General features: G+C 40.3%; 1 long non-coding RNA gene across 1 annotated transcript in view; it reads left to right on the forward strand.

Moving 5' to 3' along the window:
- Positions 1–24,409, forward strand: part of LOC112546768 (uncharacterized) — a 195,774-nt gene that overhangs the window by 779 nt on the left and 170,586 nt on the right. Inside the window, exon 2 of the long non-coding RNA XR_003090471.2 lies at positions 1,492–1,528. This is a non-coding gene — a long non-coding RNA (uncharacterized LOC112546768). The remainder of the gene's footprint in view (positions 1–1,491; positions 1,529–24,409) is intronic.

Here is a 24,409-nt window from a genome sequence, read left to right on the forward strand (position 1 = left end):
CCTAAGCATCCTCCCCTAGTGAGCCACCTCTCTGGCCATGTTTGCTGAAGCCCTGTGGGTCCTCAGTCCTGAAGTACAAGGCATCCGTAGGGCTTAACTCCTTCCTGCCTGTGCTTTAGCCAGGGAACAGGAGGTAGCTGGATTATGTCAGTGACCAGTAGCAGCTTGGAGATGTTAGTTGCCTTTCAACACTGTGCAGGCAGGAAGGGACAAGCTGACGCTAGATACAGGGAGAGAGATGGGGAGAGGCAGGAGGGAAGAGATGAGCTCAAAACACAGGCCAGGTCATCCCTACTCCTCACCCCCACCTCCCTGCAGCAGAAAGCAGCTCCCATCCCTTCTTTCCCACACAGTGCCGAAAGGCTCCTGCTGGCTATGCTCTGGTGTGAGCCCTGACAGAAATCTGTGGAGAGGGCTATAATCCTGCATTCCCTTTACATGTTGTTTTGAGAGAGACAGGGGTCCAGTCAGGTATGGAATGTGGAGAGCCCTGTGAAGGGATGTTTGGTCATGTCTGTCAGTCAGCCCCAACCCCATGTGAGAAAGATGTAGGGAATGTGTGCATGTCACTTCTCCCCATGCAAATGTTAAAGATAATAAGGTAAACAAAAAGGACTCCAGCTGTCCCGCATTCTTTGTAAAAGGGGCTCAATCAACTTGATGTTAAGAACTGGAACATTTATATTTCAGTAGTAATCAATCAGAACTATGAACTCACTTGAATGTCAATAATTTTATGAGGTATCTTGTACACAGCATAGGGAAATATGTTCACACTACATACATTGTATGGTGGGGTTGGGAACTTCTTATGGATCGGGGATTGCTGATTTGGCTGCCTCACTGATTTGGCTCCCGACTGAGAAGGAAAAAGACACTCCCCACGTATCCCTCACATGCTAGAGCCGGGGGGCGGGGAGGATGGAGAGAAGCAGGGCAGGCTAGTAGATTTTATCTTCTCCAGTTCCATAGAGGTGAGGGGAGAGGACTGGTTCACCATCACGGGCTCCCCAAAGCTGGGGGAGGAGCTCCAAGCCTCAGGCCAGATCCAGGCAAGCCAGGGTCTGCATCCATCCCCTGAGCTTTAGGATCTCCACCCCTGTAATATGACTTCATTTCAAAGATGGACCAGGTCTTGTATTGTAAGAGTATGAAGAGCTGATCCTGTCTCCATTGAAGTTATGTGAGTTTTCCCATTGACCTCAGTCACAGTAGGACAGGTCTCTGAGTGTTTATTTTAATGAATACAACTTAGAACAAACTTATATTATAGTTCCACACCATAGGCCTGATCTTGTACTCATTAAAATCAGTGAGAGCTTTGTCATTGACCTTGAAAGGAGCATTTGGGATCCTGCATTCCCTTCCTTAAAGTACAATTCTTCCTGTCTTTCGGTTTATTTCAGAATGTGGCAAAATTCTGTGTGTTATTTTCATGTACTGATACAAATTTCCATTTGACAGAAAATAAGGTAGTCTTTTTTTTTTAAGTTCTCCAGGAAATGATCCTGTGTTGACCTAGTAAACTGTAAGTACTCTTGCCATAGTTAGCAGATATAAACTAAATGTTTATGAAGATCATATACTTTTTTGGTACTAGAAGACATTCAATAAATGAAGAATTACTCCATCATTCAACAATAGGTTAAATGATTCATTATTCATTTAAATATTTGAATCATGCCTTCATCCAAATGTATTTTCAGCAGCAGGTTTATGATTATGATCCAGAATTTCACTAATAAATACTTCTTTGAGTACTGTTAAAATTTAGAAATGTTCATAGAGTAAATGCCAACTTGCTGTTTTTGTATCCATGGCTAACTTACTCCCAGAGTGGCTAATTATTGAAGAATATGTGCTCATTAAATATTCTTCCCACAAGCCATTTCCTCCTCCTGCTGATTTGTACTAAAAGGCTTTTTTGGGGTTATAATCCTCTGTTTGCTCTATCACAATTTGTTGCTGTGGAAATAGTTATGATGATTAGAACTTCTTAGGATTGAGAAACAGGATAGAAAGGTCAGTTGTCAGAGCAAAGCAATCCCTTTGGCCTATCAAAAGTTAGAATATCCTAAACATGGGATATCCATTCAATGTTTAGTTTGCAAAGAATAGCCAACTTTGAAATTAATTTGTTAATATTCAAAACGTGTGAGTGTATAAAGGTTTACAGTCCTCGTGTGTGTGTATGGAGGGGAAGCATCTTGATGTTAGTAAGGCTTTTGATATAGTCCTCATGACATTCTCATAAGGGAACTAGGAAAATGTGGTCCACTGGAGGAGGGGCAGGCTGTTTGTAGGCATGGGGGGGCAATTGGAGGAGGGGATAGCCACCCAGATCCTAGCCCACCCAGACAGCCTGTGGGCCATGGGGGGGGGGAGGGCTGCTGGAGGCTGGGGGCAGTCCTCAGAGTGTCACACCCATCTCAACAGTCTGCAGACTGTGGGGGGAGGCCCTATAGGCCAGGGGCAGCCCCTGAAATCTTGCTTTCACAGACAGGAAGCGGTGAGGGGGTGCACTGAAGAGGAGGGCAGCCCCTAGAACCTGTCCTCATAGAAAGCCTACAGGCTCATGATTCTATATATTTTGGTTGGTATCTAAGGTCTCACAGGACCATTCATTGTTTTTAAAGTTGAAGACTAACATGGCTGCCTCTGTGAGAATTATTGAATTAAGTTCAACCTTCTTGAATTAGGGTGCTTTATATTAAAAACGCCACAGTGTACATGTTGTTTTGGCACAGCATAAACCTTCTCTAGTGGGGAGCGGAATGCTAACATACTAGCTCCATTACCAACCCTTTATAGCCTTCCCCCTAGAGATGCTTTCATATATTAATTCAAACTGGATTCTCCAGGGACAAAGAAAGGGATTTTGGATAAATAGCTTGGTTTTAAACTTGGACTTCTTCCTGATGCAACAAATGGACAGGACCTCTGTGCCATAGAGAAGCCCAATTCTTTTGATAGGGTTGTAAGAACTGGGCCTACTTAGGCCACATAATGGAGCGCTTGTCTTGAGCAAAAGCTGTGATGAATTTGCAACCACAAGGAATTGCCTTTGAATGGGGCTTTGAAGGACTTCTCCAACCCATATTATGTTTGGTGTTAACGTTGGCAAACTTATTAGCATATGTGTAAGATCTGAATGTTTTTAATATGTTTCTCTGTAATGCTTCTAACCTTAGTAATAAAGTAGACTTGCACAGGAAGTACTGTATGAGTAACTTGTCAGAGTAGCAATTACAGCTCTCATCACTGAAGAAAATGCAGGTAGGTGTCCATGCGTAAACTGTGCAGAAAATAACACAGTGAAAGAAGGAAACTATGCAGCCTAGAAATATCCCTAGTCAGAAGAGAGAGAGAAATCTCTATTAAGAAAAACAATGAGTGGAAAGCTGAAAACCTGAAACCAGGTGCCTTTGGCCGGATCACTGAGGAGAATTTCAGCTACACCTGCTCTGAACGGTGACAGTTGCAATGGGCTTACAATGTAGCAAGAGAGACTTAAATTTGATATTAGGAAAAACTTTCCAAATATAAAGATAGCTAAGAGCTGGAATAGAATTCCAAGGGAAGTTGTGGAATCCCTATCACTGAAACTTTTTAAGAAAAGGCTGGAAAAAACACCTATCAGTGATGGTCTAGTTATTCTTGGATACACACTCCCAAGTGAAGATGATGGGCTTGATGACCTCTTGAGGTCCCTTTCAGGCCTACATTTTATGATTCTAAGATTCTGTATGTGCTATATATTTGAGAGTTTGTCTGTGCATCTCTGTGTGTGTGCATCTGTTTGTCTGCCTGCCTGTCTGTGTGTCTCTTTGTTCAAGAACTCCAAAACGGCAAGAGCAATTTGGTATTCATCTTTTTTTTTAGCATAACTTAAACCAAAGTAAGCTTTTGGTTATGCCAGGAAAAACTCAAACTTGGCATATAATTTGTCAATCCATCTGAAAAAATATCTGAAAGAAAAACTTACTTAAGTCAATTAAGCAATATTTAAATATGGAAGAGACAAAGAAAATGTGTTGTGCTTTTAGTCAAGCACAATTTGTCACCTATATGAAAATGCAAATGGTTTATTTAAAGACAAACATTTTACTTAGACTTTGATGCTGGAACTGTTTTGATTTTTTAATAGATATATGTATTGGGGCTTTTTGTTTTTTTGTTTTTGTTTTGCTTGTTTGTATGTTTTCAGAAAAGTAATATTATTTACATTTGAAAAGGATTGATACAAAAACTCCTTTCTGATGGCACTCTGAATAATGCAGAAGGAAAACACAGCACATTGGCAATTGGATTAAAGGCCAATGCTACAGTTTTTCTTGAAATGCAATAATTCATACTGCTGTGTTTGCCCTGAAGCTACTAGTCCCTAATCATAGTAAGTAATTATAAATATAAGGGCACCTGCCACATGTCCAGCGTCTTAAGGAGACACAATAACCAATCTTCTACTATAACAATGGGATGGAAAGTGTTTTCCTACAGGGATCTAGTCATGCTAATAAAGCCTGCTTTTGTATTTCTTGTGTCCTTACTACACCTTCACCTAAACCTGCTAATCAGTTATGAGAAAGGTTGCCACAAAACCAACCTTTACAGCAAGGGACTATACTATAGGAATGTCAGCAAACTGTTTAATAGTTCCCTGCTGCGAAATAGACAGTTATTTAACAACCAACCAACCAATCATTTTCAGACAAATATCAGTCCAATTGTTCTGTTAATAATTAGTGAACATCATCCTCACAATGGCTTGGTCAGCATCATCACCTGCTCAAGGCTGGTTTCTGAGATTGTGGTTTTAGATCATGTTGCCTAACATGCAACAAAACATTGGTAAAGGCACCACCAAAATCAGGCATGCATGTGGTCATAAAATGCGTATTTTGTTGGAAAAGTTAATATCGTTGTTGGAGACTGACTTGTTTGTTGGCTGATGATCTGGAATGCAAAATTAACACATGTGCAAGATATATAATCCTCCTGCTTCTACCAGAGATGATCATGATTATGTCCATATTACAGTTAATGGCCCCTTTCCACTGTGTGTGACTTCTGATAAAGAAATTTTAATGTAATTCAGAATTGAAAGATTAATTTACTGAGCTTCCTTTTGGAGGGGTCTATTATGGGGTTTCTTTGGGGTATATCTGTTTTGTCCATATAGGAGGAGATCACAGAAGAGAAGTTTATTGACAGGCATAACCTAAAAGGATCTTGTATCCTGAAATATAAGTGGCATGGTCTTCACATTTTTGGGATATGTAAAGGGGAGAACAGATCATCTGGGAGAGGAGTGAAAAGATAAACAGACTGGCCAGGACTAGTATGCTATTGATCAACTGTGCAAAGAATCAATTTAATTTTGAGTGAAACCTCTATGTGGTGAATCAATTATATGCAGTAATAATGCAGGGGATGAACATTAAACTGAATAAATTATGTAGACAAACAGTTGTGCAGTGAATCAATTAAGGAATGAATTTATTACAGAGCTAATCAATTATGCAGATAAATAGGTAGAGAAAATTAAACATTATCTGATTTAGCTAGCTTTTTTCTGTTTGTGAATAAATTGTGATGTCTACTAATATATTTGTTGAATATATTGAATCGTTTGTGCAGAAAAATGGTACACGTATTGTTCTACTTGACTATTTCCTTTCCATGGAGTGTGATTGGTCCTTTAAGTTGCACAGTAGTGTTTCTGATCAAAGGAGTGAAACTCTGTAAGCAGGATAATGAATAATAAATAGGATCAATGAATAATGAACTGATAGTACCAATTTTCAGAGGATAATCATTCAAGGTAAAATATCATTAAATATTTAGGATGTTTGCACATTTCATCAATAAATTGATGTTTATCCCAGTATTTGGAAGCCGTAAAAAATGTGGCCCCTGGAAAGAGTGAACTTGTAACAGGGATTCACAGAAATTATTTGAACATTGTCTGCCTTATTCAACAGCTCTATAAGTTAGGCCACTGAGACTGTTGGGACCTGCATCATGGCTGAGACTAAGTAAATATAACAAAGGTGATGATGAAGATAAATTCACATGTCAGCTCCAAGGACGGGAAGGGCTGTATTTCCCTCCCAGTTTGGAAGAGCACTGGTTAGTCAGCCACACAACTAGGTGCTGTATGTAAACCTGATCAGGAAATAAATATACCATCCTATGGAAGTTGTCAAAGAATATTTTCAACCAGCTTTGACTATATATGGGGCATGTTGCAGTTGGAAGTAGCAGAAATGATCTGCCCCGGAGTGATAAAATCCAGTTGGGGAGCAACTAGGAAAGGCCTGAAAACTCCTGGCAGCCACAGTACACTAATGTTATTTACATTGAAAATAGGTTGCAATATTGTCAAATAGGAGACAACGTAGATTCAGCCAGGGTGACTATTATCCTGAGGGATACAGAATTGGAGCAGTAACCTTATACCATAATTCCGTCAGCAATTACTCTGTGCCTGATTCTGGTTTCTCCAGCATGGAGGACAGGTTTCTTTACCAGACCAGCACTCAAATAGAGAAACACTACTTGTAATTCTGGTAGAGCACTTTAACCTCAGAGAGGGTATGTCTACACTAGCTAGTTAATTCGCGCTAGGTAGGCAAATCAGGCAATCGGAGTTGCAAATGAAGCCTGGGATTTAAATATCCCAGGCTTTATTTGCATGTTCCCGTCCAGCCGCCATTTTTAAATCTCCCTTAATCCAAACTAACTGCCCGCGGCTACACACGGCAGTTTAAAGTTAATCTGAACTAAGTCCAATTTTTTATGGCATTCTTAAATGAGGACCTGATCAATTCTTATTCTTGCACAATGTAACATCTGAAGAAGTTCTACTTTATTATATTTTATGCAAAGTCCTGTAGCAATATAAACCATTATAGCAAGGCTACTCAGCTTTGGAAAGCTACTCACAATGATACTCACAGCACGTGCCAAGGGCCACAACTTAAGTATGGTTGCATATACTTGCAAATATATATATGTAAATATATGCAAATAGCTTATTTCACACTGACGGGTATGAATTCAAAGATTAAGACAACACTACACAATGTGCAGGCCCCATTTAAGTCAGTTCTTCTGATATTAATAAAATGCAAAGTTACCCGATTTCCACTCATATGACAGCACTTTTAATGAGCAATGAGAGTCCAGGAATTTAACTACTAAAACTCATACCAAAAGAAGACCATTATAATGAATCACCATTGTGGAGCATGTTCCCAGAGGAGGCCCTATTCAAAGGATCCCACCTGCGGGCCATATGTTGAGTCCCATGTGAACCCAACTGCACCACAGACCACAAACAAATGGGCCAGCCCATGGGCCATGTGTTGAGCAGCCCTGCATTATAGCATGATAAGCAGTAAATACTGAACCCTTGTATGCAAATTGTGGAAAGAGAGAGGTGTGTTAATTTTGGTTAGTATGAATATTTTCAAGGAAAGTTTACACTTGCATATTCTTCTGCATTACTTACCTTGCTTTAGCTACCAAAACTACTCCAAATTAGCTAACTGGATTCTTGATTAAAATGTTGAGATTTTCAGTCAAAATCTTATTGAGCAATCTTATTGAGATCTGGGGTATCATAGATGACCGTTCCTGCCCCTCGAGCCTGAAAAAATGGTAAACATCTAATGAAAGTGAGTCAAGGTCTTTCCTTTGTCTTTCTCCTCCACTGCCTTTCAGAGAAGGATGACCTGTTCATTCTGCAGAGACTTACTATATGCCAAAATTTTTCCAGATACAAGAGAACAGGTGGAGACTTTTTTGTTCTGGAGACTGAGCTCAGTGTTTGGGGGTCTATGAAGCAACTAGTAATGACCACTGCGATAATTTCGCTCTCCTCTCTTTGCGCCTGAGATAGTCAAACAGACCAGAGAGAACTGTGGCTTTGATAGAGCTTGTAAAGCAGTAAAGGAAGTGTTCCATTTTATATACCTACAATCAGCACTTCTAGAAAGGGCATGTAACAGGGCAGCAAGAGGCATAGGCAGGGTTGACCCAGATAGGTCAGAAATAGGCAAATAGTTTTCTCTAGCTTCTCCTAGAAGCAGCAACTAGTATTTGCAGGCTCAGTGGAATACGTCAAGACATATTTAGATTTTTTTTCCCGTAGGGAAGCAAAGAAGTTCCTAAGTTTTAATCAAATTTTAAATCCTTTCCTTTGTTTTATGCTAAAGGTACATCTACACTGCACCGTTTTTCTGGAATAATGGCCACTATTATAGAAAAACAATACTAGCATCCACACTGCAATTGCATTAGTTTGACAGAAAGTTGAAATGACGGACGGCTTTTTCAAATGACGGTAAACCTCATTTCATGAGGAATAAGGCTTTTTCTGAAGGATGTGGATGTGTGTAGATGTGGACTAGAGAGTTTTGTTGAAAAAAGAGGCATCTAGGAAATAACACAAGTGCCCGCTGGCCACTCCATCCACACTCATCACAACTCTATACAAGATGAGGTAGCACTTTAAAGACTAACAAGATGGTTTATTAGGTGATGAGCTTTCGTGGGCCAGACCCACTTCCTCAGATCAAATAGTGGAAGAAAATTGTCAGAACCATATATACTAAAGGATACAATTAAAAAAAATTGGGGAAGCTATCTTTGTAATGGGTAAGATAATTAATTTCTTTGTTTAAACCTAAGCGTAAAGTGTCAAATTTAAGCATGGATGACTGTCGAATTTAAGCATGACACCTCTGAACTGTCATCCATGCTTAAATTTGACACTTTACTCTTAGGTTTAAACAAAGACATTAATTATCTTACCCATTACAAAGATAGCTTCCCCAATTACCACCTCTAATATCATTAGCTCACAGACATTTACCTCCCCCCCCCCCCATCTCCCTTCTGTTCTGAAATTTGATTTGTCCTTTTCACATGTGTACATTTTTTTAATTGTATCCTTTAGTATATATGGTTGTGACAATTTTCTTCCACTATTTGATCTGAGGAAGTAGGTCTGGCCCATGAAAGCTCATCATCTAATAAACCATCTTGTTAGTCTTTAAAGTGCTACATAGTCCTGTTTTTTGTTCTAGCTACACCAGACTAACATGGCTACATTTCTATCTCTATTCCACAGCTCTATAGTTCCTGTTCCCTGGCAGCTCTTAAATCTGCAGACGCAGGGAACAGGACTTGCGGCAGGAAGCAGGCCCTCACAGCTTCCAGTGCCAGTGCAGCTGACAGTGTCACGTATCTGGGCACTATGTCTGAGCCACAAGTTCCTCAAGAGCCTCCTGCCCATTCAGAGAAGCATGCACAGGGCTCCCTGAAGCCTGCCAATGGCCACAAGAGGAGTGTGCCATCCTGGTCTGGGGCAGAGATTCTGGCCCTCCTGGAGGTGTGGAGCAACGAGGAGAAACTCCAGAATCTCTTCTCCAGACGGGGCAATGCCGACATCTACAGCTGGATGGCCAACAGCCTGCCCACAAAGGACCATACCAGGACCCTGGAGCAGGTCCACAGTAAAGTCAAAGAGCTGTGGCAGGCCTATGCCAGGGTGAGGGAGTGCAGCTCATGCTCTGGAGCAGGACCCCACTCCTGCCCCTATTATGATGAACTGCACCACATCCTGGGGTAGGAGGGTGCAGCCCCTTCCCCACCCCTGGTGGTGGATTCGAGGCTGGAGATGCCTGTTGTTGCCTGCCTGGGGGTCCCAGCTGAAAAGGAGGAGAAGGATGACGAGGAGGAGAACACAGGGAACATGATCACCACATTCACTTTGGAGCTAGTACCCCACAGTCTGGATGTCTCCCGGGCATCCTCCGAGGCCAGGGAGGGATCAGCAGGTGAGTACTCTTAGTTTTTCACACACACAAAGCAGTAGTGGCAGGTGTTGAGGGGCTGTAGTGTGATAGTTGCTCAGCCTTCTTGGCCTGGACATCACACTGCAGTCCATGCACGTGGATGCATGTGCAACACCAGCAGGAGTGGCTCGAGGAGAGCTGCTGGCAACTAGCGCCCTAGGTGGAATGCACGATTGGCACCCCCACCTCCATAGCCCTCAATGGTGTGACATCATCATTGGGCGCTGCATTTAACATGGTGCCCTAGGCAACTGCCGAGGTCGCCTACATCCACGGGCCACCCCTGAGTGCCAGTCTGCTCCATGCAGCCCCAGGAGGCTGCCCTGGAGAACCCCTAAGCTCCTGCTCAGAGGCTTTAGGGAGGCTGCCCACACTTCTGACCCTTGGGGGACACACGAGAGGGACACCCTCCCATCATCAGCCATTGCTGGAAGGAGACTGGGGACAAGGGCGCACACACATCCACATACAGACCGTGGAGTGCCGCATACGGGCATGCTCAAGGCACCACCCACTCCCGAGGACAGTGCTGCCAGGTGCAGGTGTGTGTGTGGCCTCTATGGAAACCCAGGCTGCTTAAGGCCCCTCTCCCAGCCAATGGATCCCAGTGTGGCTGGCCATTTCCCTTGCCTGCTTGTCCATGGAATGTGGGCAGAAGTGGGAAGCATGGTCTCCTGAGGTCCTCTGGGTCCTTGTAAGGCAGAGTACATTGTCCAGGCCACACATCGCCTTGTTCCTGGGACACCACCATCTTCTGACCCAGGAACTGTTGCTCTCAGCTCACAGATGAGGGCAAGGACTCAGGGACAGTGTCTCCTGGCATGACTGAGCACCTCTCTGTATTCTCCCCAGCTGGACCAGCCATGACTGTGGGGCGACCATCTGACCCCACAGGAGCCACAGGTGCCAGCAGGTCCAGGGGGATCTGATGAGGGAGAACTTATCAATCCTCCGGGACATGCAGTAGACACTGGCTAGGAGGTCGGGCATGATATGCAGTGGCAGGCCCAGATGTGGAATGAGCTGCTGCAGCAGGAACACAACATGTGTGTGACTGTCTGGGAGCTGATGACCTACCTGGTACCACTCTTTTTCTGTGAGCTACATTGATGCTTTTTGCCTCAGCCCTGTCAATATGACAGCTGTAAGATGCACCAATCCAACAGGAGCCTTTCAGTCCTATGGGCTACCTTGTCATAGCTTTTGCTCTGCCAAACAGGGGAGAGAGAATTCCTTACTCTGCTGCTTGGACATATGCAGATAAAGTCCAGTCCTGATGGTACAGATGGCTCAGTTTCTACACCTCTCCCCCCCCACAAGCAAAATGGAAGAGTGGGAGGAGTTCTGGCTCCACTCCTCTCAGAGTAGCCGACTAGGTCACCAGTGGGGAATGTTTCAGAAAAGAAAGAGATGAAATAAATTACCCTCCACACAGTAAGGTGGCAACATGGGAAGAACTGTAAAGCTGAGTTGCAATGTATTCTGTGCCATCCCTTAGCTAGAACAAAGTGCAACATTACAATCTTTGCCTATGTGAGAAATAGAATCAAATTCAGCATTATCACAAGCAGGTGCCATTCCCATTGAAGTTAATGGAAGTGTCCCCTTTTGATCAGAGGGCTGCACATGGCATTTAAGAGTTCATGAGATACTCCAGACTAGCCTTACCAATGATGTACACGCACAGTAGACCAGATTCTTATGATCTTCCTCTTATTAAATAGTACCTTATGCTACAGCCAGTTCTGCTGAAGCCAGCTGGAATACTTGTAGTAGAAGATGCTACCCAAAACAAATATGGGTGTTGGAATCTGTCTCTTTGTTTGGATAAGTATTTATTGTTGTTTCAAGTAGCAAACAGCATTAGAGTCTTGCTTGACATCATTATAATATGTCTTCTCTTCTACTCTTACATTAACACATACTGTATGCTACAGCAGATCTTGCATCTTAAACAAAATGACAAGAACTTTAGTATCCATTTCTGTCAAGTTTGCTTGAACAATGGGAAGAATAGAGGAAAACAGTGTAAGTAAAAATACAAATAAATAAATATTGAAAATGTCAGTGTATTGCTATACTTTGTTATACAAACATGTTAGAAAAGGTGTTTATCTTTCTGGGTGTTATCAGTAGAATAATGCAAACAAAAGGGAAAGATGCAGTAACATATAATTAATCCCCTTTCTCTCTCCAGAAAAATTAGCAATATCCTTTTAGTCAAACAAAGGCTATTTTCTTCCTATATAACACTGATTTTTGTGGGCTAGATTCTCATTTACAATAAGGTCCCGTTACACTATTCTGGCAGAGAAAAAGGATGCAAATCACAGCTTCATCTCTGGCTTACTCCCAGCTCTAAACATAGTTTTTGTATGTCTAACTATGGTCTAACTTAGGTGTATTCTTTCTCACTGAAATTTTACCGATATATGTACTTGTGTCAATGCAGTCATTATATGGTTATAGCTTATTCCCTGGTACAGTGATAACCAGTATTGAATACTTTTTTTTTTTTACTGATTTAACTGCATCTACACAAAAGATATGTGGGTGTATTGGTGAGGAGGAGAAAATGAGATTAATTGTTTTAAATATCCTGGTGTAGTCAAAGTGGTACAATTCCGGTATGTCAGCCAGCCTTAAGAACCCATTACACTGCCAGACTGTTGAAATTAAGTCTTACTGTAAATGAGAAGGAGACCCTGAACATTTAGAAACAAAAAGGAATATTTTAAATTCAGTTTCACGAACACTACTGAGACGACAGGTTATACAAGTATTGCCAAAGTTAATACACCCAGTATACTTACAGGGCAAGGATTTAAAACAGGACTTTGAGTTGTACTGGAGCACACTGAAATGCCATTCTGGCACTTCTGGGATTTCCAGAATTCCTGGTACACTGGAAGTGTGTCCTGTTTCTTCCTTCCCTCTCTGTCTTTCTCTCCTTTCTTTTCTTTTCTTTTTTTAAAGACTTGAGCACTGTTTTACAATGAAAATGGTGTTTTAAACAGTGTGTCCATGAATGTTAATGTCCATGTCTGCTCCAGTGACAGCTTGCCACGCATTGAAATGTTCTTCCTGACTTTTTTCCCTCTCTTTCTCTCAAAGTTCCCAGCTTTTTTTCTCTCTTGATCAGAAATTCTTTAGCACTTCTGATAGCTTCTTGCAATATTTTGTACAGTGGAGTAGAAAATGGCTTTCAGTTACAATTTCCCTTTGTGACAATAATTATAGTTTGTCCTCCTTCAGTTTCCAATGTATCACATCTCCCAGTCTGTGTTCAGCTTTATAATACTGACAAGTCTACTGGTATTATGTACATTTGAGTGCTGTGCGTGTATAGGTGTTATTGTTAACATACCAAAGTCTTTGGTCAGGACAGTGTGGCATTGGGGTCCTCCTATGCTTGTATATAGCACCTAAGCCTTGTCCCAAAGATTTAACAGTCTGAGGTCCCATAGCTGCGATTATTGTTCTTATTTGTGTGCATTATGATAGCATACATTTGAGCCCTATCACATTAGGCACTATATAAATAGAGTGAGAGATGATTCATGCCCCGAAGCACTGTCCTTACTTTTTTTTTAAGTAATACCTAATGCCACAAGGAATCCCATTTTCAATTTAGCTGTAAGATAAATTTGTCAAGTGTCTCCTCCACAGTCTAACAATGAATCTGAGAGCAGTATATTTCTGCCTATCATGAATCAGGAGATAGAAAAAATACTCTATTTCAATGCTCTATCAATTGGACTGTACTGTACTCTCTGTGGGTTTTAATTCCTATTTTGCAAAATTCCTAGATCAATAGTATGTGAATAATTTGCATATTCTTTTAAAATACAGGAGTAAGGATCAATATACGTAGATATATGTCAATCTAAGACTATGTATTTAAATTGTATGGTATGTGACACATTTCTTTTTCACAGGTAAATAGTGAGATGACTCAAAATGTGAAAATTGAGACATAGCCTTTTCCACTACATGCCATAAATAGAGCATGACATAAATAAAGAGCTGATACCAGATGGTGGTTTGAACTCCTGTGTCCATTAAGGAGATTAAAAATTTTAAAAAGCTAAATATACAGACCATTTGCAGGAGCAGCTGAATTGGGCTGGTTCATGGTCATCTGGCAAATCTGATGGTTTTTTTGGAGACTATTATTTTGTGTTGCAGAATATGAAAATACCTGTAAAACAAATTCAGAAACGTATCTGCTACTGATTTAAACTGATAGGGCTCTTCATGGTTCTTTTGAAGCCTCTGGAAATGTGGATTGAATATAAAGAGAGTTATCTGCTGGGGTTGCTGGATAGTCTGAAAAAGTAGCTCTGTGAGAAGTATGATCTGTCCATATTCATTTAAAAGGTTTGCTAAACTCTAAAATCCAGTGGTTACCCTTTCACTGTTGACCAAAACATCCAAAAAATAAGGAGGCGGACAATTCTGTTATTAAGATCTGTTGAAAAGTAGATTCTTGGTTTGCACCCCAGGTATTTGGAGGGTTTTTTTTTATGAAGGGAGTATGGGAAAGTAGCAAAATTTATTTCTTCCCATTTTGGCCCCCAATATATGGAAGATTCTCAAAGGTGTATTACTTTCCATTGGAAATATCTCCGATTTGGGGCTACTGCTCAATAGAGTGTGAGGTGATTTGTGTTTGGAATCTCCTGTGAAGCCTTCATGTGCCAGCAGATACGAGTGAAGGATTCCAGTTCAGACTGTCAATGGTTTAACCCAGTCACAGCAACACAATGAACTTTCCTTTATGCTTCAGCATTTACCTGCTTTATTTGTGTCATGAGAGGGTGGCTCTTCTTTTAATTAAAGTTGAAGATGAGGCTTTAGATTTACTTCATGAACATCTGCAGTTTTCTTTCTTTCTTTCTTTCTTTCTTTCTTTCTTTCTTTCTTTCTCTTTCTTTCTTTCTTTCTTTCTTTCTTTCTTTCTTTCTTTCTTTCTTTCTTTCTTTCTTTCTTTCTTTCTTTCTTTCTTTCTTTCTTTCTTTCTTTCTTTCTTTCTTTCTTTCTTTCTTTCTTTCTTTCTTTCTTTCTTTCTTTCTTTCTTTCTTTCTTTCTTCCATCATCATCATCATCATCATCATCATCATCATCATCAACAAATATGACCTTATTTTTTGAACATGGACTATTTAAAATGCATGTATTCAAATGCATGTTAGTAAACAAAATTCCCAGGGTGAGGAGAGAAACAGCTGGAAATCTAGAAATAACATGTTGAGGATTGTTCAGGGATTCTCCTTTCTTGGCTTTATAAATTGGAAATCTGGTCATTTCATTAAAAATACAGGAGTACTTGGATAAATAAAATATGTAATTATGTGTCTCTGGTATGCTGAAGTGCTTATTAGGACCACGAATCTCTGTTTAGAAGTTTTAACTTGAAGGTTACCTATGTATTGCCAAGCACTACATCAAAATACTTGATTTCTAGGCATCATCACTATAGAAGCACTGAAAGGAACAAATATTTAAGTGAATTCTGATTGTTCCTGTGTGAATTTTCAAAATAATAGCAAACTGATGAAAAAAATGTAAGGGATGGTATAATTTTATTCTTAAAAGTGATTTTTGTAAGGAAAAGGGGGAATTTAGCAAATAAATTAACAGCACCAGGAAGGCATGAGAATAAATTGTGGCAAATGGTCATAACAGTCAAACAACTCTGCTTTATAATTATGATAGGAAGAGCAGAATGTGATGCAGATTTTTATAATGTACACAGATTGCAAATCCTGACTCTCTGCAAAACTAACTTGACTGCCTCTATTAACATTTTGTTTCTATACACACTTTGACAAAATCTACTTTGTGTTTCTTTCAGTGACTAGTGTGAAAGTTTCAAAATGTGCTGCTTCCAAGCTGTAATTTGCAATTTTGTGTTTTGCTGGTGTTAACTAATTTTGATTTTTGGCTGCCTAAATTCAATTTGTCTCCAAATACTATGTTTTGAAAGCTCTTAGTAAGATGGACCTGATGCTTTCTCCTAGTCCAGCTCCTTTGCATACTTCTTGAACTGTTTTTGAACTTCATAGCAGCAAGGCTTAGTCAGGATTGAAAATGCCAATGCCTCCTGTTGGCCAAGGACCTAAAGCCTTTCCAATTAGTTGTTGCTCAGGTTAATATCAAATAATAATATCAAAGTTGTTACTCAAGATAATATCAAATTGCTGTTGAAGAGCAATCATTTGAATTAATCAAATCAAGACCTTTGAATTGCTCAAGCTAAATCAAGAGAAGCAGCTCTCAGGGAATAGGGGAGAGTGACCACTGAATAACTGCTTTAGATACAGTCCTGGGATATTGTCTGAGACAGCTGGTCCCTGGAAAATGGCCAAAGTCCAGACTTAAACAAGGACATATGCTGTTGGCTACCTGTTTCTCATTCCCCACTCACTAGTAGAATCTACACTAGAAGCAAAGGAGCCGAGATTCCCTAGCAAATCTGAGCTGACTTCTGGGAGAAAAAATATTGGATAGTCTGGGAAGGACGAGAAGTCAGGGAGATGGCTCTAAGAAGCCCTTTTCTTCTCCCAGGTTTTTGACTTCTAGCTAAGGAAGTGCTTCTACAGCAAAAAAGTTAGCTTTTTTTCCCCAACAGCAGACTAATATGGTTATCCTCCTATAATTTTCTACTTGAAACAAAACACCTCTAAACTTTGCTGTAAGGTAGCTAGGCAGGGTAAACAGTATATCACCTCCCTGTAGTACACCTCACCTAATTTGGTAGCAGTAAAACCATAGTTAGTGTCTTGCCTCCACTAGATATCACTGTGAGACTGCTAACAGATATTTTTTAGTCTGAGGTAAAACACCATTTGGGGCAGTGAACATAAAGCTTGCAAAGAGTAAAAATGTTTGATAGTGACCTCACCTCCATTGTTTCTGCCTTCCAACCAGTGCTGGTCTCACCAGATGTTACCAGTTTACACCCCTCTCCCTACCAGAAGGTGCATCCACGCAATTTGAGCTACATAAATTGTGTAGCTTATTTCAAGTTAATTTTGAAATAGCTTATTTTGTCATTTGGTGCTGTGTACACAGTGCCAAATTTTGTAATAAACCATTATTCCCAAACATCCCTTAATCCTTGTGGAATGAGGTTTACAGGGATGTCAGAATAGCGAGCCTGTTATATTTCAGAATAATGGGCTTGCTCAAAAGACACGGAATAGCTATTTCAAAATGAACATACCCAGAGAGTGTTCAATCAGAGACAGAAGCAAGAAAATGCACTGCAAGGCTTTCTTTGGATTTTCGTCCCTTCTCCTGTCCTGAACACATAAGGTCTCCCCTAGAGTGATGTACCCACGTGCTGGAAGCACTGAAGGAAGACTTTTAACCAAATGTATATTAAAATGTCAAATACAGGATGAGCCTGGGACCCTGGGACCACTTTGTCCACTTTAACTCTCCTCAGCCCGGGCTGCTTCTTACAGTGCATTGCTAGTGATCAGCAGCAACCCCTCCAGGTGCTGTTATCACTCAGCATAAATTCATGTAAAGCCCTGTACCCCACCAGATTGCATGAATGTTCCCAGAGCTACTCATCAATTCTCAGAGTAAGGCACCAAAAAATGTCCCCTTTCCATTCCCAGCACTGTACTTCAGGACTATAGCATCTAACTTATTAATTGGTTCATCACTTGATTGATGGAAAGTGGATATACACCAGTTTTTGTAAATCTTGAACAGATTTGCCACACACTTCATACAAATTCACTGGTAAAGATAAATGATAAAAGAAATGCATTGATTACAACGTGACTATAAGTGTTAAGTAAAAAGTCAGAGTCGTTTCCAAAATAATATAAAATATAAATATGCAGTGTAATCATTCAGTTCTATTACACTGGGCAACAACTAAATCAGGCAGTTTTTCTCACCTTACTGGATATTGCAGTCTATTGTATACAGATGTCATGTTTGGTGCTTGCAGCATAATATGGCAGGAGAAAGGCCAAGCATAAAACCCAAACACAGGGTCTATACCTTCAGTCCATGTGCTTGGGAAGCACAAGTCTAGGCATGTCTGCTAGGCATTGTTGAGTTTCTAGGCACAGTTGAGTAATTCCCCCAGTGTGGCCTCATGCAGGTAAATCATTGCATTGTAGCTCCTAGCTGGACAATGGACATTGACACCCAGCCTGGGTGTTGGTTACTCTCCTTGTTGTCTCTGAGAAGTGAATATGTGGCTGATTTCTCAATTTACAGCATGTTTTATAGACATACAATATATTTACATGATTTCATAGACATTGATGGACATGTATGGATACAGAAATGACTTTCAGCAGACCATAACCTTTCCCTTGATATCTTATGTAGTCCCCTTACTAAAGAGGCCTCTGCTTATTCTCTGGGAAGATCCTGTGTGCTTCAGTCTAGCCCCAGAGACCACAATTCCCATGAGCCCTGGAGGAAACCAGGAAGGAAGTGAAATATCAGAGGGGTAGCCGTGTTAGTCTGAATCTGAAAAAGTGGCGAGGAGTCCTGTGACACCTTACAGACTAACTGAAGTGTAGGAGCATAAGCTTTCGTGGGCAAAGACCTACTTTGTGCATCTGACGAAGTGGGTCTTTGCCCACGAAAGCTTATGCTCCTACACTTCAGTTAGTCTATAAGGTGCCACAGGACTCTTCGCCGCTTTTGCAGGAAGGAAGTGATTCTTTGTTTGGGTGCTGGGTCTCTCCATGTGTATGGAAAGACTCTCAGCAGTCTGTGGACTCTTCCCTTTGTTTTTTGGAAAAGAGGAGCCAGGCTACTGTGGAGGAGTTTTAGCCAGTCCAGGAGCTGTTAGGTTGCAGCTACAGACTTGGATTCAGAGCCGTTGGGACTGGACTTTAGCAGGCTGCTTCTGACTGCCATTTGGTTGTACCTGTGGCAAGAAGTACTACTCTGCACCCAGCACACAGAAGGTGACTAGAATCATTCACTCCAGCTGCAAAATCTTCAAGTGCACCCACGCAAGCAAGAGTATGGTACTATGAGTCCTGAGTAGTGCATACTCTGGGGTGTGATAAACAGGGGCAGTGCAAATGCCAGATAGATATGTTCCTATTATTTCTGTGTACTTTATTGATGTTATTCAGTGTTAAGCTGTTAAACTCTGTTTCTTTAAGTAGTTAAGTAAAGGTTGTTCTTTCTACTGTAATCTATCAAATGTATACTATTTATGATTTGTAATTGTTGTTCTGGAGCTAGATCCAGATTTTTGCTGGAATAATTTTCTTCCTGGAGGCTCCCAAGGCACACCATTAAGTGTATACAGGGCCAGCCAGGTGGAGGCACCACCATTGTATGTCCTTTATGAGCAAGGGACAGCAGCAAGAGGGTGGATAGGGTTTCCCCAACTAAACAACATCACCACTGGGGTATTCAGGATGTCCTTTTATGTTAAAATTATCAGGTGCCCAGGCACACCTGTGAGTGTGATTTGCTCCTGAGTAACCCCGGGGAGGAAAAAGGGGGTTACACTTGCAAGATCATGCAAGATCATGATGGGTATGTCTACACTAGCTTGTTAGTTCGAGCTAGGTAGGGTAATTAGGGCAACCGGAGTTGCTAATGAAGCCCGGGATTTAAATATCCTGGGCTTCATTTGCATGTTCCTGGGCACCGCCATTTTTTAATCCCCCTTAGTCCGAACTCCATGCCCGGGGCTACACGCGGCACAGAGTAGATAATTTGATTTAGAGATCCTAATTCGAATTACTGTTACTCCTCATTCCACAAGGAGTAATGGTAGTTCGAATTAGGATCTCTAATTCGAACTACCTACTCTGTGCCTCGTGTAGCCGCGGGCACGGAGTTCAGACTAAGAGGGATTTAAAAATGGAGGCACCTGGGAACATGCAAATGAAGCGTGGGATATTTAAATCCCGGGCTTCATTTGCAACTCCGGTTGCCCTAATTACCCTACCTAGCTCGAACTAATGAGCTAGTGTAGACATACCCGATGATATAAAAATGAGGACTACGGTGGTTACAGGGTATTCCTATAAGGGGCAGAGTGTCACACAGCGCACTCCTAATCTTGACTCTTACAAGAGGCTTGAAAACAGGTTACTGCTTTCTTCTTTTCACAAATCTGATTGTAGAGATACCAGATCTTGGATAAATCTGCCAGTCATCATCCATCAGTGTAATATGCAACAACAGACTTACCAGTAGTTAATGAGCTGGGTAGACTTCTATGCAGTTATACAGTGGCTGAGGGGAAGATACAGACCATCTCCTGGTGCACCTCTTCTTAAGAGATGCAGTAATAAAAAGGGCTAGGAACCAGGAAGTGGGGGAAAGAAAAAGTAAAGAAAAAGACCAAAAAGGGAGAAAAAGAGTATAGAGGAAGACCAAAAGGGAAAAAAGAATGGAGGAGGATAAAAGGATATCTCGAGTGAGAAAAGGAGGCCAGTAGAAAATAAAAATACACAGTGATTTTTCCAGTAAAGAAGGTCACCACAGTGATGAGTTTTAAGGGAAAGATATCAAAGCTGGCTAGCTGTCAGCACTATCATCTGCTATGGCTAAAACTGGAATACAGTTCTCTGCTGTGATTGATCAGGTGTGATTAAGTGGAAATATATGCCGTTATGGATGTAGAGCCACAATAAATGTAAGAGGTTAGAATTCTCAATACTATTTTTAGGTGCTGGACAGGAGTCGTGAAGTTTTAAGATGGCTTCTTCTTTCTGCATTCTGCATCCCCTTTCATGTCTTGCTATAACTGTGATGTTAAATAAATGAACTAATAGCTTCAAAAGTTCTTAAATTACAGGATTCTTATTTTTTCCCATATAGCTATTTTTCCCCTGATGTAAACTCCTTTATGTTTCAGTTTGTTTCCCAACTAAATAAACATGGTGAGATTGTGTTGTTAATATCATTCTGAAGATCAAATATCAATTTGCATGTCATGTTTTCTCAGGAGACCATTAACAAGCAAAACAAAAATGGGATGCTAACATGTATATGTTTAGATGACATACCAAGTCCTGGGTGCATACAATCTTTTGGGACTTGCTCCTTTTAATTCATCAGATTTTGTCCATCCTTAGGTACTGGCTACCTCCACAATAGTCAAGAAAAGAGGAACTACATTTAAATAAAAAATAGCTATAGTGATTAAAGAATAAAACAAGAACAACGTGCAGTTAAATCTCTTGTCATTTCTAGCAAACTTTTAAAAAATATTGTTTTCACAAAAGGGAGATATTAAAATAATACATTTTGGGGAGACTGCCAGCTATAAGGGAGATAGTATGATGTCATACTTATTTACCATTCACTTATAGTAGTTCTACATATCCAATCAGTTAGAGCAACATTAAAGAGTACAGTAAATTAATTGTGCATGTGTTGCATAAACATAGGAAAGAAAAAGTTTCTAATTTTTATATGAAGCCAGGTAAATCATTTGTGGTAATCCCATATTTTGGTCAGCAAATGGGCATTTGCAGTAAGCATTCAAATGAGTAGTTATCCATTAAGTGCTCATTTGTTAGCGTATGAGAAGGATTCAGACACACATTAGAGAAAGCTGCTTGTAGAAGTTTGTCCCATGTTTGATACTACTCATTCAGTTTTGTATATGTCCACTCCAGCAGTTCAATGTCAATTATTGTTACTTTCCAGACATGATATAACTAGACTTATGGGAGGAAATAGCATGAAAGTTAGAAAATTGCCATCCATGCATGAATTTGTGTCACTTGTTTTTCATAAAAAACACACTGTTTTTCAAAATGCTCTATTTTTTGGTACAAAAATAATTTTTTGATGAAGGCTTTGAAAAATGAATTCTGTCCTGTGGTATATCATATGAAAGGTTCACATATAACTACATGTGATGCATAAGAGGAAGATAGATACACCACATTAATTTCATAGCTAAATCACTGACTTGTTTCTTTTATTTCTGGTTAACTTTAGAGAGGGTTGGAATTCTCTGAAATCTGATGTTTCAGAAGTAAACGAGGATTTTCTTCTTGAATAAACCTTACTACTTTTTGTCTAGCATAGAGCAGGTTGAACATTTTGAAAAAGAAAAGGAGGAAATATGTTGTGGTCCCTCCACCTCTTTTGTTTCAACTGGCTCTTCCCATATCTAGTTATAACAGGCATACATGTAGAGAGAAAGGCTGATCTGGGGGTTAAAATCCTGGAATGAGCTTTATGAAATCTGAGTTCACCTCCTAGCTCTCTTATAAATGTCATCTGTGACCTGCAAATAACTGTCTCAGTTCCCCATTTGTAAATTGAGCATAGTAATATTTTCTTTCTTCCGTCCTTTACCTACCTTGGTTATAAAGACTGTAGTCATCTTGACTTCTGTACCAGGAAAGATAATGGAGCAAATAATTAAGGAATCAATTTGCAAACATCTGTGATAATAAGGTGATAAATAATAGCATGGATTTGTCAAGAACAAATGGTGCAAACTAACCTGACAGTTTTCTTTGCCAGGGTAACAAGCCTTGTGGATAATGGAGAAGTGATAGATGTGTTATATCCAGATTTTAGTAACGCTTTTTGATAGTCTTGCATGACCGTCTCATTAACATAGATACATAATACATAGATGGAGCTACGTTAGGTGGGTGCATAATTGGTTGGATAACCATTCCCAGAGAGTAGTCGTGAGTGGTTCACAGTCGTGCTGAAAGGGCATAATGAGTAGAATTCAGTAGGGGATCAGGACTGGGTCTAGGTCTGTTCAAAATAATCATCAATGGTTTAGATAATTACAGAGAGAATCCACTTATAAAGTTTGCAGACGATCCCAAGCTGGGTGGGGTTGCAAGTGCTTTGGTGGATAGGGTCATAATTCAAAATGATCTGGACAAACTGGAGAAGTTATCTGAAGTAAATAGGATGAAATTCCATAGGGACAAATGCAAAACACTCCGCTTAAGAAGGAACAATCAGTTGTACACACAGAAAATGGGAACTGGAGAGGGATCTAGAGGTCATAATGGATTAAAAGCTAAATATGAGTTAACAGTGCAACACTAGAAGTAATTCTTCCAGTCTACTCTGTATTAATTAGGTCTCAGCTGTAGAAGTCTATCCAATTCTGGGTGCCATATTTCAGGAAATATATGGACAAATGGGAAGAAATCCAGAGAAGATAAACAAAAATGTTTAAAGGTCTAGAAACCATGACCTATGAGGGCAAATTGAAAGAACTGGATTTATTTAGTCTGGAAAAAAGAAGACTGAAAGGAGACATAACACCTTCCAAGTACCCCAAAGTTTGTTACAGGGAGGAGGAAGAAAAATTATTTTCCTTAACCTCTGAGGCTAAGACAAGAAGCAATGGGCTTGAATTGCAGGAAGGGAGGTTTAGGTTGGATATTAGGGGAAATTTCCTAACTGTCAGAGTAGTTAAACATTGGAATAAATTGCCTAGGGAGGTTGTGGAATCTCCATCACTGGAGATTTTTAAGTGTGGGTTAAACAAACACCTGTGTGTGCGTGTGTGTGGTGGGAGGAGGAGGAGTGGTCATAGATGGTGTCTGGTCCTGTCATGAATGTAGGGGACTGTACTTGATGACCTCTCAAGTTTTCTTCCAGTTCTAAGATTCTATAAACTCTTTGAAAAAGCGACCCTTATTGTGTATGTGTAGAATTCCTATTCCTCACATAAAGTATTCTTGATCTCACTCATGGCTTCTGGTCATTGCTGTGATATGAATAATAAAAATGTGATTAGGTACCAGCAAATAATGGCAGTATGTGAACATGCCCACACTAACTTGCAATATTGTTCAAAAGACAAAATTACAAATCTATGTCAGGTTTGTCAGCTAAATCTGGTGATTTGTGAACTGCTTCTCTCATGGTATCTAAAACTGGTGTGCTGCATCCTGAAGAAAGTGATTTGTTACAGCCTATCACCTAAATACATTTGTATTATCTGCACTAATGCTGACAGATTTGTATTATTTACATGTTATTTGGTAACAGTGCTTTCAAATTTGATATTAAGAAGGACTTTCTCCAGCGGCTTCTCTTGAATCTCTTGTTTTTCACATGTCTCTGTGGGTCATTGATGCATTTGTTTTCATCTAAGATTCTTGCTTGGAGAAACTGTTACTCATGAACAGTTGCAGTCTGGAAGCCATGTCAGAGAAATAATGTATCACCTAGAGAATTTCTAGAAGGACTGCATAAATCAAATTTAGGCCTCTGAGGTTTTCTCAAGAAGCAACTGCATTACATTCTTCTGAAGCATCATCTTCCTTTTTAGTCTCTGCTTGGGGCTGTCTTCTGAGTTTTCCTGTCTCTCAAGTGTGATTGGAATACCCATATCATTTGTGGAAGTGATCTGTTTTGTGTTGTGTGAAGATACTGCAAAGACTCAGATGTTTTCTTCTATTATAAGGGAGCTAAATACTGGACTGAAAAATCCCCCACAGGAATCAATTCTTCAGCAGCACAGAACATCATAATGTTAAGGTGGACCTTTTAAAGGCAGAATTATATATACCCTTCTCAGCCACAGTTTG

Source organism: Pelodiscus sinensis, chromosome 1, assembly GCF_049634645.1.
Source record: "Pelodiscus sinensis isolate JC-2024 chromosome 1, ASM4963464v1, whole genome shotgun sequence".
NCBI lineage: Eukaryota > Metazoa > Chordata > Testudines > Trionychidae > Pelodiscus > Pelodiscus sinensis.